The 14,733-nt window shown below is 50.0% G+C and overlaps 1 protein-coding gene across 1 annotated transcript in view; it reads right to left on the bottom strand.

Annotated features, from left to right (window-relative positions):
* LOC119379001 (uncharacterized) overlaps nt 1-14,390 on the bottom strand; it is a 138,338-nt gene extending 123,948 nt beyond the window's left edge. Inside the window, exon 1 of the mRNA XM_037648125.2 lies at nt 14,269-14,390. The gene's annotated coding sequence lies outside the window, so the exon portion shown is untranslated. The remainder of the gene's footprint in view (nt 1-14,268) is intronic.
* Between the last annotated feature and the right edge of the window lie 343 nt (nt 14,391-14,733).

Raw genomic sequence — 14,733 nt, 5'->3', positions numbered from 1 at the left:
TTAGCCGTGTCCCCTTGGACAGTTCACTGTTGTTCTAAATAAACTAAGAAAGAAAGAAAGAAAGAAAGAAAGAAAGAAAGAAAGAAAGAAAGAAAGAAAGAAAGAGAAAATGTTCATTTGCGAGAGAGAAAAGCAAACAGAACAAACTGCGGAAAGCGAGTCTAAACATGCCGTTCTCATATGACTAAGGGCTGGCCTCACAGGCGTGCGCACAGGGGGGGGGGGGGGGGGCAGGGGGGGCGGCCGCCCCGCCTACTTATCTGAGAGGGGGAGCGGAAAATCTACCCCGTACATTGACCCTTTTAGTCGCCTAAGAGGGGGGGGGGGGCGCAAAACCTGCCTCATACATGGACCTAGTAGGGTGGGGGGGCGCTGCGATGAACCTTCGCCCCCCCCCCCCCCAATGGGGAACCCTGCGCACGCCTATGGCTGGCCTCCCAAAACAATTAAAAAAGAGCAAATGTTGGCGGTTCATAAATACGTAGTACTCAACACTAAACCACAGTATACAAGTCCAAACTAAGCACGCACAAGAATACGAAACAAATAGTTACATGTTAATACGAAAAACGTAAATGATCAAAACAGGGTAAATATTAGCAAAAAAAAAATTCTTGCAGACCGCACGCATTGTGGGAATAAATTTCATGCGAAGCAGTGAGCGAGTAGCTGCCTATGCCACATTTTCTGGCACTGAGCCAAGTCTTACGAAGTGGATCGACAAGTTTGCGTAATTTGAGTAGCTGCGTGCATATCGTGGGCTTATCAGGCATGTCGACTACACTGGCGTATTCCTGCGGGGATGAGCAACGCTAGAGTATTGTTTGCTGAGCCATAGGAGTACCTACGTAATGTTTATTAAATTATTTTAAAGCAGATTGTCAGCACTGCAACCACAACTGACGTTAGACAAGCACAACCACCAAAAGTGATGTCAGGCAACCGTTGACGTAAGACATTTATTCAGGATCTGTACCGCGTGGTTGGTGGCTAACAGTCGTTTGTACTAGCTCATTTTTCAGCGTTTTTATGCTATAATGAAATCGACAACTATAAGAAACAGTATGTCCTTCTCTTATATAACCTATGCAATGTGTCTTATGATGTTTTCAATGAGTATTTTTGCTGTTCCTGGGTTTATATAAGCTGCCAATCACCTGTGGCGCACACCCGTATACCACGGGCCGTGGTATGCGGTATGTGCCACACGTGACTGTGTGGAAGGGTTTCATGACGTAGGCGGCAGGCATGTCCCGTTATTCATGTCATGACCTCATGAATCGTCTTCCTCATGCACTCGTGATCAACCAGAAGTGCTATCTTAGTCTTATCTGCTCAACATCGAGCGTTCTAAGTAGGCGCTTTTTAAAAATGATGCCTAGAAATTTAACATATTATTCTTGAAGAAGTGGTATGCCATTATATAAAATCGACGGAAGATTGCAATCTCTTTTTAGCAGCGGAGCCGTTTATACCAGCCGTCGGTTGTAATCCGCGAACAGAAAACTGTCATCATCATGAACCGGCACGCGCTTTCTTCGTCCTCTTCTTCATCTTCTGCTTCGCTCCCGGAACACGTGCGCCGATTTCTCCGGCGTGGGATGGAATAACTCTGACGCGTGAGAGAACGAGCACAGAGAGAGAGAGGGAAAGAGAGAGAGAGAGAGAAAGAGAGGAAATATTGGCGAAAAATATTTCTTGACAAGGCGAGATTCGAACCCGCGCCCACGATCCAAAGACGAGCATCGTAACAACTCGGCTATCCAGGCACGCTAGCAGAGCATAGCATACCAAGGGGTGGTAAAGGGAAGTGAGGGTGAGGACGAAGGAAAGGAGGAGGGGAGAGAGTAAAGCATAGCACAGAAAGCGAGAAATAGAGAAGAGAGAAAAAGGGAAGAAAGAGAAAGAAAGATAGAAGGAGCTGAGAAATAGAAGGAAATATATAAAGAAAGAAAGAAAGAAAGAAAGAAAGAAAGAAATAGAAATAAACAGACATAAAACGATAGAGAGAAAAAGAAAAAAGCAGATGAAGAAAGGAAGAGAAAAATAAAAGAGAAGCAAAGAAGGCCACCCAGCTCCGCACTTCCTTCAGGCTTGGCCCCACTAGTTCGAAGCTGACTTCATTTTTGTTTGTTTGTTTTATTTAAGGCTGCTAAAATTTGGACGCATTCAGTTCAAGAGCATTCGAGTATAACCAGAGCGATAACCCGGCCCTGAAGCAATTTGTCGGCCTTAGTTCTGCATCCTCGAGTTTCTGCTCAGCGAAAAATACAAGTAATATGATGCTATTTGTGCTAGGTGTGTTAATTATGATTTTAATGTAAATTAACATTAAGATGCACCCAATAATAGACCCTTGGACAGCATCCTCAGTAATTTCTCCTAGGTCTGGAGGTACGCCGCCTATCAAAGTGCCCTGCTGTCGGTCACTAAGGTAACTAGAATATTGCTGTAATGCAATGCCTCTGATTCCGTAACGCCGTAGTTTGCAAGCAATACGTCGTGATTAACCGAATCAAACACTGTACGTACATATAAAAATATACCTGCCTAGCATGATCATCTTATTTTCAATACCGCGAACTATTCTGTCTTCTACGTCAAATAATGCTCAGTCGACGGTTTCTAAATTTCTGTGGATTACGCGTTGTTGGTTTGCGACAATGCCGTTCTTTTAGGTAGCTTCACAATCGACTGTTAATTACTCGTTCAGAAACTTTTGAAACTTATTCAGCACACACACATGGACCTCTTATTGCTTAAGCGGTTCCGATCGTCGCACTTATAAGTGACACTAGTTTAGGTCAATCTTAATTTGTTCAGGGAAACAACCGCAAAGGCTGATGATAATATTTGCCATTAACTTAATCGGTTTACTCACAATACATACCATCTACACCCGCTGCATGGCTGTTGGGTAAAGGGTTAATGGTGTCAATAATATCACTTGCACTACACGGCGACAGAAAAATTGAGCCTTCACGTAGCGAGCCTAAGTAAATGGAAGAGTGATACCTTATATCTTCAATTTGAATTACAGAGGAAATTAATGTCAGAGACCGACTAAGCAGACCACCTGCTGAGACCGTAGTACCTATATAAAAAAATACAGACCGTCTTATCTTCCATTAGCGCTCTTCCATGACCAGTTAAACATGGGTATGCCTAATCTTTTAACAATGACATGGCTTTGTACAAATTCACTCAAACTAAGACACCGCCAAGACCCAAGGTCTGGCCGCCGCCTGAGGAAGGGGGGGGGGGGGGGGGGGGGGGGCTTCGGTAGGGCTAGTCTCCCGGTCCCCGCCTCCCTTGACCCCAGCAAGGACAAAAATAGAGTTATCTCTCTCTCTCAAGCTATGTACTACCCCCCCCCCCCCCCCCCCCCCAGAAAAAAAAAAAGCGTCCACCGAAAAATAGCAAAGGGGCACAAAAGTATAGCCTACTGATGAATCCGTTTCTACAGCTCAGGAAATGCTTGTTATCAGCCTCCGCGGCGGGTCAGTGGTTTACGGCGCCGGCTGCTGACCCGAAATACGCCGATTCTATCCCGGCAGCGGCGGTCGCATTTGGATAGAGGCGAAATGCTGGAGGCCCATGTACTGTACGATATTAGAGCACGTTAAACAAACCCAGGTGGTCGAAATCATCCGGAGCCCTCCACTACGGTGTCTGTTATAGTCTTAGTCGCTTTCTGAGGTTAAACTCTAGAAACCCAATGTTTATAATCGAACAGTTTGTGACATCACGCGATCGGCTTAGTTTTCAGCTGTTCCACTGGAAATCTCCGCACTTAGGGTGCACAAAGCATGAAGGTGTCGTTGATGAGCTTAAGAATGCTCTTTTGGCAGCCCTGATCAACTTCACTGCTTGACCACTGTTTCCTTCTTTCCAAGGAATACGGACGCTGTGCGGCTGTGGAAAATGTTGACAACTACATTGGCTGAATTATGCTGAAAGAATGAAACAGTAGAGGGGGAAATGAAGGAAGGTTGACCAGTTCAGGATAACCGGTATGCTACCCTACACGGGGTTAACGGGTGGGGGAGTTTGAAAGCTATATAGGCGCAAAGAGAGAGGGAGACGGGGAGCACATACACAACGTCAAAGTCAGTCACTTTTGTGTGGTATGCCACATCCCTCGTAAATCGCGCAAACCACAAGTAGTCCACAGACACTGGGCGAGTCTCTCGTCTTCTAATATTTCAACAATGTCTTCGTCGCTCTCGACTGCGATGACCTCTGAGGGCGAGCTTCCAGAATGGCTTCTACTTGCATCGGTCTACGGTCAAGACGAGCTAGACCAATTACAGGTGACCGTCTGTGCACATTACAAGGAGCACAGTCGCATAAGATGTGAATTTCGCGCAAAAAGCGAGAAAGATAATAGGCACGTAGGAATGAGACTAAATGCTGCCATGCATGCCAAGAACTTGAAGCGTAAGCATGTTCTCGTAAGAAAAAAAAAATACATGCAGGGCGACCAACACACGTAATCCTGACTTGAGCGTCATCGAAGTTTGACCGTCTACAATACTTTCTTGAATAATACCATGTACTCTGGCACTCATCGGGGTACAACAAAATGGTTAAAGGGTCTCCAGTTCCCTGTGGCCGTGTTCGTTGCCAAAAGAACGTTTCGCTTACGAATACTGAGCCCACAGGAACGCATTTCAGGCAGCCGACACATAGAAGCATGTCAAATACATCGTCGAGCATAGTGATTAGATATCACGCACAGAGCACAAGTTTCATGGTTCAGCACCTCGGTCGTCCCATCGGCCGGACGAACCTGGAGAAAGTTGCGTCGACCCGCAGGGAGAGACAGCAGAGGATCTTGCAAGAAGGGCCGAACACGCGAGGACACATCCCGGGGACATTGGGCCGGCCACGGCTCCTTAATAAAAGCCAGCGTCAGGAACAAACAGCGCCCGCCCTGTTCATTTCCTGAAGCACCCCATCGGCGCGCCGCATGTCCTCCCGCGAGCTGCGCGCGCGTTGCTTGCGTGCCTCGCGGCTTCAGTCAATATTGCCGCCCGCTCAAACACCGACGCGGACACAGGCGCGCGCTTTATTGCCGGCTACTGCTCTGCATGTGAAGGGTTCTTCTACGCCGAGCGCTGGCTCGCTGCGCGATTTCCGCGGGTGCCTCGCGGTGCCGATGGTGCTTCTCGCTGTCGCCGTATGTGCCTGCCGTGGCGAATATTTGAGCAGCAGGTGAAACGAGCGCGGGCACATCGGAGAAGCACCCCTCCAGGAGCCATCTCCGTGTTCGCTTAACGAGAAGCACCGACTCTCTGTCGCCGCCTGCCTTCCGATGTGCCGAGCACGATCGTAATGACCGCGGAGCCATTCGGCCCCAGAATACCCGACGCACGGGCCGCAAAAGTGCGATCAGCGAAAGTCACGATCGCCTGTTCCGGTGCGTGCTCAGCGCCGACAGGCAAGCATGCACATCCCAACGACTGTGCTCCCAGCGAGACCGGCATAAACGCTGCCTTGCAACAGGGCCGCTGTCTCGGTTCAAGGGGCAGTGATGAGGGTGTGAGGCCCTGTAGACTTCTTCGTGCCAGGCATACAACAGAGACAGAGCCGTCACTCCAGATACGAAAATAAAGAAAGCTAAATGTTGCAATTGATAGTGCTTATCAGCGCTTCAACAAATGGTGCAAATGATCGACAACGTCATTTCTAGAAATAGCGCATATCGCTATTGAAACAGGCTAAAGAAAGTTCAGCACATGGCAAGAGGGAAGCAGGCGTTACAGGAGAGGGGGGGGGGGTGCGTAAGGCACTGACGTAGCCAGGGGAGGGGTGGAGGGATTCAAACCCCCGCGAGATTTTTCAATTTTCCATGCCCCGAAAAAAATTTCTGGCTACGCGCCCGGCGTAAGGGTTGTGAATGAAAGTGAAAGCGCCCAGAGCAATCGCTGTCGAATATTTAGCACACGCCTCTTAGAAAGCTTCGAATGAGCCATACCATGTAACGATTAGTTTCATTTTCCTGTCCTTTTCACCTTTATTACCAGCTCGTGGTGGATGGGGGTTGCATCTACAACGTCACAGCCGTTCGGAAGAAAAAAAAAAAAAGAAATGAGTGACACACATGAGACTCCTGCAGGACCGAAGAAACCACTGTAAACGCCCTGTGCGTTTAAACTCGTTATGACGTCTCTCTCCGGACAGCATTGAACCGGCTGGACATACCGTTTTCGGAAGCCAAGATTCTTGAACCATACCTAAGGCAACGAAGTGTGCTTGAAGTCGACAGGTATCTGCGACCGCTTGTGGGGCTTACTTTTAAATATACGCGCGACTATAGTGCTCTATCTTCACCCCCACCTCCCTTTTCACACATTTATCCTTTCCCCCAGGGCAGGGTTGCAAACCAGACACGCCCAGGTAGTTGCAGTCAAATCGCAAGTACCATCGTCGTTTAACCGCCAGGCGCTCGGGCTTGCTTGCAGTGAAAATACGGCATTCGTATAGTTGGGCACGGCATGCTGCAAGCGGAACGACGATAACAACGCTGAAAACGGCATTGCTGTCAACAGCGCAAGCCTTCCGAACCCCTGCTCGTATTGAAGGATCCCACTATTACGCCACCACCACCATCATCAATGCGGTTCATCAGTGCTCTAGCTGTCCCGTAGTACTTATCTTCATCAGCGCGAATGAGTAGTGACATGATATTTCCAATTTCCAGCCGTTTTTCGGCACTAAGGAGGTAGATGCGAGTGACATCCGTGTGCGCTCTCGTGTGGAATAACGTCATGCTACGTGTGAGTGAGAGCAACAAGAAGGGCCGCGCTCAGGACTTAAAGCGATGGATTTGGCTTTCACTTTTCAACTTGCACAAGCAATGAAGTGAATCACATAGTATATGCGAAAAGTAGCGCGTGACGGTTCTTCGATTCCTGTCAACGCTCTCGCAGTTAACGGACAACGTAAACAGCAAATGACTTTCGGAGACGGATGGCGATCGGAGGCGACGGATGTGGTCATCGCGTAATATTTTTGCTTACGAGTTTTAATGCCTACAGTGTGCGTGCATCGATCGGTCCTCGGTAGCGTGTTTGAGGCCACTGATTTCGCTGCGCACAAGTGCCAAGTCACTTGGTACTCTTTCATATATCTCGCACATTTCTTGCGGCCCGCAAGAGGTAAAACCACACCCGCCGTGGTAGCTTAGCACGTATATGTAGGGTGTCGCGTTGCTAAGCTCGAAGGCGTGCGTTCGACTCCCAGTCACGGCGGCCGCATTTCGATGGGGGCGAAATGCAAAGAACACCCGTGTACTTAGATTTAGGTGCACGTTAAATAACCCCAGGTGGTCGAAATTTAATCCGGAGTACCGCAACTGCGGCTTGCCTCATAATCATATCGTGGTTTTGGCGCGTAAAACCCCGGTAATTATTATTATTAGTTAAAACCGCCGCAGATGTCGTCAGAGAGAGAAGTTATCCCAATATTCGTCAATACGCTCCACAACTTTCCAACTGAAGATTTTGCAGCCATAGTTGTAAAAGGTTAATGAATAACTGCCAATTGATCACCTAAGCCGATAGTTAAAGAATCTTAAAAGGATAAGTATCTAAGAGCTGCTGAAGAAGTAAGTGAATAATACTGAGTTGATTGCATTCTCGTAACGCACACATGAATATTTGAACGCTTGGCACGAGTTAGCTGACGGTATATGTTCCCATATTGGCATAACGCACAGTTATCTGCCGCTTCTTTTCCTCTTTTTTTTTTTCTCTCGTTTTCCTCAAGGCAAGCCAGCGTTTCAAGCTGAAGATAATGCTGCGGTGTCAAAAGGGCGTCTTGCTTGATCAATGCTCGTCAACTAAAACGCGTTCTTGGGCTAGTTGGTGCATGGTCTGACAAAAATTTGGAGGCACAAAGGAACAAGGACAAGAAATTACAGGACTGGTGCCAAACTAACAACTGTTTTATTGGAAAGAACATTGCATTCCAGGTAGCTTCACGCGCATGCGCGAGTCACATTGACAATCACAGTAACAGAATCACAACCTAATTCGGGTTATCAAAACTTGTCTAAAAAGTGCAATTCGTTGCGATATAAGTTCAAGGAAGGCACACTAACACATTGGGCACCCTTCTTATTTATGCAAAAAGCCTCCAACAATTCTCTGGCCACCTGGTTTCGACTTTTTCCAAGCACCCTGGTTTCAAAAAACCGGGGCGCGCATGCGCAGGACTTGCAGTGCGAAGGCAAGTGTAAACCAGATACACTGTTAAGGGAGGCTTCATGTTCCTTTAATCGAACATTTAAACATCGACCAGTCTGGCCGATGTATGTCCTACCACAGCTGAGGGGTATTTCGTAAACCACCCCAACTACGCATGGGCAATACGGTTTTACATGCTGTATGTCACAGCATGGTATGTCCGACCACAGCATGTCACAGCTGTGGTAGGACATACATCGGCCAGACTGGTCGATGTTTAAATGTTCGATTAAAGGAACATGAAGCCTCCCTTAACAGTGTATCTGGTTTACACTTGCCTTCGCACTGCAAGTCCTGCGCATGCGCGCCCCGGTTTTTTGAAACCAGGGTGCTTGGAAAAAGTCGAAACCAGGTGGCCAGAGAATTGCTGGAGGCTTTTTTCATAAATAAGAAGGGTGCCCAATGTATTAGTGTGCCTTCCTTGAACTTATATCGCAACGAATTGCACTTTTTAGACAAGTTTTGATAACCCGAATTAGGTTGTCATTCTGTTACTGTGATTGTCAATGTGACTCGCGCATGCGCGTGAAGCTACCTGGAATGCAATGTTCTTTCCAATAAAACAGTTGTTAGTTTGGCACCAGTCCTGTCATTTCTTGTCCTTGTTCCTTTGTGCCTCCAAATTTTTGTCAGACAATGCTCGTCATTTGCCGCATGCAGCGCATTTTCATCCTGTATCTCATGTCGCGGTATAGCGCGACAGCGTTGCCCCGTCTACACGCGGTCCCTCGAAGGCCATGCAAAACAGCGTCGCGCTTCGTCGGGGGACGCCGAGGCACAGCGAGTGCCGTGATGAGTTGTTTGCCGGCCGCAGCAGCCTGCGCCCGGAGAGCGCGACACCGGAGAAGGCGGCTGGGTATTGTGGGCCCGCTCCCAACGACGACGAGACTCGCCGGGCCATCATTGTGGCGACGACGTCCACGACGCCAGAGCGGCCACACTAGCTGCTGCTGCTGGTGCTGCAAATTGTCTCTTCTCTGGCGTTAGGGCGCAACGCGAGAGGCCGGAAGGAGGGAGACATCTAAGCAGCAGGAAAAAAAAAGAAAGAAAGAGGGGGTGGATGAGGGTGGCTCCGCGACTCGGGCGATTCCTCGCGGAAACTCGATATTCCTCGCCGGGCAAGAGCCCAATCCGAGTTCGCGCGGGAGCCCGGGCTGCTTCTGCGGGCCCGAAATGAAAGCTTCGGTGGAAGCAGAGAGAGGAGCACAGACATAACAGGAAGGAGGGTTGCGGCCCGGGGTACGTCTGAGGAGAGAGGGAACAGCGAGGAGGCCAGAGAAGAACGGTAACTTGCCAAAAAAGAAAGCTGCCCATATGAGCTCGGAAAAGAAATCGATCATCTCCGACCAGCGGCCATGAAGCACGACTGCGTCTAGCCAACTCCGCGCGAAAGGAGTTGGAGCCTGCTTCTGTAAATGCGCGCGGGGGAAGGCTGCTTCTTCACCCGACCGACTCCTCCGCGAGTGATGTATTGGGCTGCCGACAAAGCGGCGCTGCTCGGATTTGTCCGCAGCCTTCTTTATTTGCTCTAAATAGGGGGCCCCGGGCTGGTCTCCCGGCGCCGGTTGCAGTGCGCCGGGCGACGAACAGAAATTCCCCCGTCGCGAAGATGTCAGAGCGCGCTGCTCGCGTCACCGCCCTCCGCTGGCGCGTTGTTGTTCGCGCAGACACGAGCCAGAGACGAGATCGTGCTTACAAAAGTTCACGGAAAAGCAGAGTCACAGACTCAGAAATCGATCGTCGCTGTTAGGACTTGGCTGCAAATCGCGCCGAGCATTCGGCAAAGACGAGCCAGCGTAAAAAAGCGCCGAGTTTTCCAACCGTTTCGTTGGCGCCCCTCCTTTCATCCACTTTTTCCTTCTTCATCGCACCGCCTCGGTTGTGCAGAGAACTCGGCAGCGAATTTCTTTTCCACCTCTCGCATGCGGAACGAAATGAAAGATTCCTCGCGATTCTGAGACGACTTTTTTTTTGTCTTTTTCACTCACCTCTGCTGTACATTGTACCGCCCCAAGGATATTGCTGTTGTACGAGAGAAGTACTCGCTTTACTTCGTGCTCTCGACTCTGGAATGCGACGAGCGAAGCTGTTCTGCAGTGGTATGAAGTTGTACTTCAGAGTACATAGAGCGTCAATGTCGGTCCCTATATACACCTCTCACTGAAATGATAAATTAGGAGGTGACAAAAGTGCAGCCTAGCGAGGTTCAAGGATTCAGTACGGAGAAAACTGGAAACGAAGACTTCTGGGGGAACTGCAATTCTCTCGTAATAAACACCGGCGCAAAAGGCACACAGCGCGAAGCCACCACACAGAGGAAACAAACACAACGACCTCCCTCTCCTGTTTTCTTGGCCCCTTCAGTGTTCAGCGCATTATCGCTCCTTTCTTTCTTTCTTTCTTTCTTTCTTTCTTTCTTTCTTTCTTTCTTTCTTTCTTTCTTTCTTTCTTTCTTTCTTTCTTTCTTTCTTTCTTTCTTTCTTTAACTGTCTCTCTTACTCTCTCTACGCCTGGGTTTACACTTCCTGCTTGTGCCATTAGCAGTAACACTTCCGTAAACTGAAAGGAAATGCCGCACGCGCACTGAAAGGTACGTGCACGATAGGAGTCCCCCCCCCCCCCTCCCAAACTTTTTTTGGTTTAAATTACACACCGCCTATAGGTGTAGAAAGCCCCAGAAACATTTAGAGTTTGTATATATTATATGCACGCGCACATACAAACACACACATACATATAAAGGGAGTCGGACCTCCCTTCCTTTACTTTCCCTCCGCCGAAATAAAATTTTGGCTACGATCTGGCCGCCCCACAGTTTGGCTTCTCTCATTATCCGCGTGTTGCTTTCTTACATTAAGCAGTCTGAGATCAGTCTTGCCATCACGGGAATTCCAGAAGTGTCTTACACCACCGACCACTAGACCTTATTCATCGGCCGTTTATAAATGATAAAATACCACGGTGAGCACAAACATACTATCAAGGGATTGCACTGAAACTGGTGCAATGCGATTAGTGATAATTCATCGTTCGTGATGTTTATGCAGTGCATTGAACAAACTTGCTCGAATCCATAGTTCAACTCTCCATCGACTGACCAGTTTGTTTACATCGACCGATCGATTCCCCGTTCGATCTCAGAATGCAGCGATCACCCCGGCAAACATTACCAAGACTAATATTTTATTATCCAATTTTACATCGACGACGGCTGTTGAGCTCGCACTTCTGCGTGCAGCACTTTACCAGTTACACAGCTTGTCACGAAGGGTCAATCTTGTGCCATTGAAAGGCGGCCCGCCGTGGATACCGTCCACAAGTTGGCGCGGACGTAAGAGAAACTAAGTATAGGACATTTTTGAGAAAGGACACGGCATCATTTTTGAATAGCATCCAAGGCCCTGCGGTATTACAGGAAATGACAAAGTAGATACCACAGCTTGAACTGCCCATGAGAGTGCTAACCGCGCTGCCATCCCGTTGTCACAATGAGAAACACAATGCAGGAAAGCACTGCGCGTTGCACGTGAGGTTATATTTACAGCAGAATTCACCAACTATCCGCATTTGTTTCTTCGATCCCCATGTATGCGTGACGAAACCATTGTACGCCGTCCATGGCTTTACGTAGCATTCGCAAGTGTCTACGCCTTTTTCAGCATGATAGACGATTGTCTCCATAGTGAAGTTTGTGGATGCAGATAGCAATGCACGCAGCTTTCCCCTTAGCGAAAATACGTGCTTCCAGAGTTCTGTACCTGTGACTACATTCTTGACGCAGTCGACCAACGTTCTCTCACGAAAAATTGAATTCTTTGATCAACCCTGGACTTAACCAGACTGCGTTAAAAGTACTGTTGTGTTTTGAAAGCGTTGGTACTAATCTATCTAATGTTGTCAGGTGCCGCATTGCGTCAACCCACGAAGAGTTCTGTTTTATCTCCATCCTCTGCCTTCTTTTTTATCTACTCCACCCGGACAGGATAGCCAACTAGACATTAATCGTTGTTAACCTCCCGTTATTTCCTTTCCGGTTTCTCCATCGCGTGTATTCTCATGTGGCAGCTTGTCGCACTTGCTTTCAATTTATCACTTCGTATCGCTGGGGTATATGGTCACGAATAAACACGCTAAGGCGAAAAATCTTCCAAGGACGAACACGAGCGTGTAAACTGCGCGACGGGACCGACGTAAAGCAGAACACTAAATAGAGATACATCGGCTTGAGTGGAACCGAGAGCATGGCTTCCACTTTTCACTTGTTTCGGAGTCCGTCACGCGGTGCACAGAAGCGCGCCGATCGGGCCACTGCCAAATGGTCGAGTGAGGTCGTCCAGACGGGAGTGCGGATTGATTCGTCGGACAGCCCCACGCGCGAGAGCACTCAATTAGCCTACACAACGGGAGAGGCCAAAAAAACAACGTGTTTCCTCCGGAGCTTGCTCGCACATGGAAGCGAGGGCGCGCAGTTTCGGCCGCGGGCTGTAGCCGTCGTCGGGCGGCGGGGATCGTCGACCCGTCAGCGGCCGATCTGTCATCGGGACCGCGGCGCGACCGGAGCTGCCTCGGCGGCCATCCATTATTCGGTGCGGCGCTAGGGGCCCCTGCTTCCGCCGTAAATGAGCCGACCCGAAGGGGCTAAATCAGGCCGCCGCAGCGTAGCCCCGTCCGGCGTGCAAGCGCCGCTCCGGCCTTGGGGCAGGCGGCGTCATTCGACAGTGCGGCCGGCGGCGCCGGTGTCCATTAGCTGGTACTACGGGGCCGGGGCGCCGGAAACCGCGCGCGGACGACGACATATGCAAGCCGTCCGTCTCCCTCGAGGTTCCCCAGCGCGAAAGTCTCGTAAAAGAAGCCTAGCACATTCCTTGACAAGCGCGCGCGCCCTCTTAGGTAACACCAGGCCGTCGTCATGCGGCGTTGCGGTGCTCAGAACACCGCAGCTCATCTCTAGACTTAAGATGAATGATTCTGGAAACGTAAAATGACACCGAGTTTCGTGTGCGTTAAATATTTGCAACTTCGCAGCAGACACGCCCAGAGAAATAAAAAGGCAGGACCACGTGAACTTATACGTGGTGTCTGCTCTTGCGTCGAAACGATTTCGACAACTGTTCCCGTTTCATAGCGGGCGTACCTGCGTTGTACGGGCACAGCATACACCCAGAACTAGACTCATATACTCGTGCCGCTAAAGCAAAGTAGGTATTCTCAATGTTTCCGGACGAAAGAATCGCGAAACTAAACGGGGCTGGCAGTGTGGCGCTTCCCTAGGGAGGCGCTGCGCTTATAACGCCGGGTTTCGGTTTTATTGCGAGTATTTTGACAAATCCGCAGTCCTAGGTGGCCGTTCTAGCGCAAACGTTCACCAGAACGAGCAAACTTTCGAGGCCCAGCGGGGCTCAGAAGTGTGGGGAAAGAAAAAGCGCGTCAGGGATCGTAAACAGAGCGAGCCAAACCGCGAGGCTCACTCCGTCCCGTGTATCCCCGCAACGATAAGCAACGCGAGGCGATGCTCGCTGCGTCTCACGATTGGCCGAAGAACGTGCGGAGCTTCCTGAAGCCCGAGGTGCAGCCAGGTCATGCCGCGCTCGCCGGCCTCGCCAGCCTCGCCGGTTTGTATGGCCTCCCTCTCCTCTACGCCGGTGAAAACAAAATAAGCGCGCGCGTCGCATTCCAGCTCGGCAGGCGCTAAAAGAAACGACAGCGAACGAAGGATGCGGCCGGCGGAGATAAAATGGCCCAGTGGCGTCGAAACGACGACGTTTAGCCGGACGAGGAACACGCGGAGAATGCGCGTCAGGGCAGCGCGCGCGCCAAGAGCAAAACAGCGGCCCTCGTAACAGGTGCCACAAGCGTGGCCGTTCGAGCCCGCCACGGCGCGGTTCAAACGGCATGAAAAAAAGCTCGCGCGCGCACTCGGCCGCGTCCTTCGCGGGCGAGAGGGCAGCGCCGATCTCGGCCGCAATAAACCGCGACAGCAGGGGACAATGAAAGATAAGAAAATGTCGAGAATTACCCTGGCTATCTTGGCCGCCGCTGCCGCCGGTAACTCACAGCACGGGCGACGCCATGACACTTGCCGGGCAGGTTGCCCCAGAAAAGGTGAGACGGAGGGGAAAGCGACCAAACCACTTTGCGCTGGCGTGCCTATTTCGCGCCACATGGTTCAGCGCAGTGAAGCGCACTTAAAGGAGACACGAAGATGCGCAGCCAGCGGCGCGGTGTTTTCGCGATTTTGACGAGATGAGCGCGAGTAGTCAGGCTGCTCGCACGGATTCACGGTGTGGGTACACGAAGCCGGGGAGACGACAATCAAAAGCCATGAAAATGAGGGTACTTACGTACCGGGAAAAAAGAAAGTTTTGTTGTGAATGATGGGTGTGTTTTCGTTTAACATTCGATAGTTTGCGTGCAGTAATTGAATACCGTGGATGGTTTCACTAACCGTAAGTTTGCGCTGCACTGACTAACAGTAGCGACT

This window comes from Rhipicephalus sanguineus, chromosome 1, assembly GCF_013339695.2.
Source record: "Rhipicephalus sanguineus isolate Rsan-2018 chromosome 1, BIME_Rsan_1.4, whole genome shotgun sequence".
Classification (NCBI taxonomy): domain Eukaryota; kingdom Metazoa; phylum Arthropoda; class Arachnida; order Ixodida; family Ixodidae; genus Rhipicephalus; species Rhipicephalus sanguineus.
Note: the sequence above shows the minus strand (reverse complement) of the source record. Positions and strands in the feature narration are given on the sequence as shown.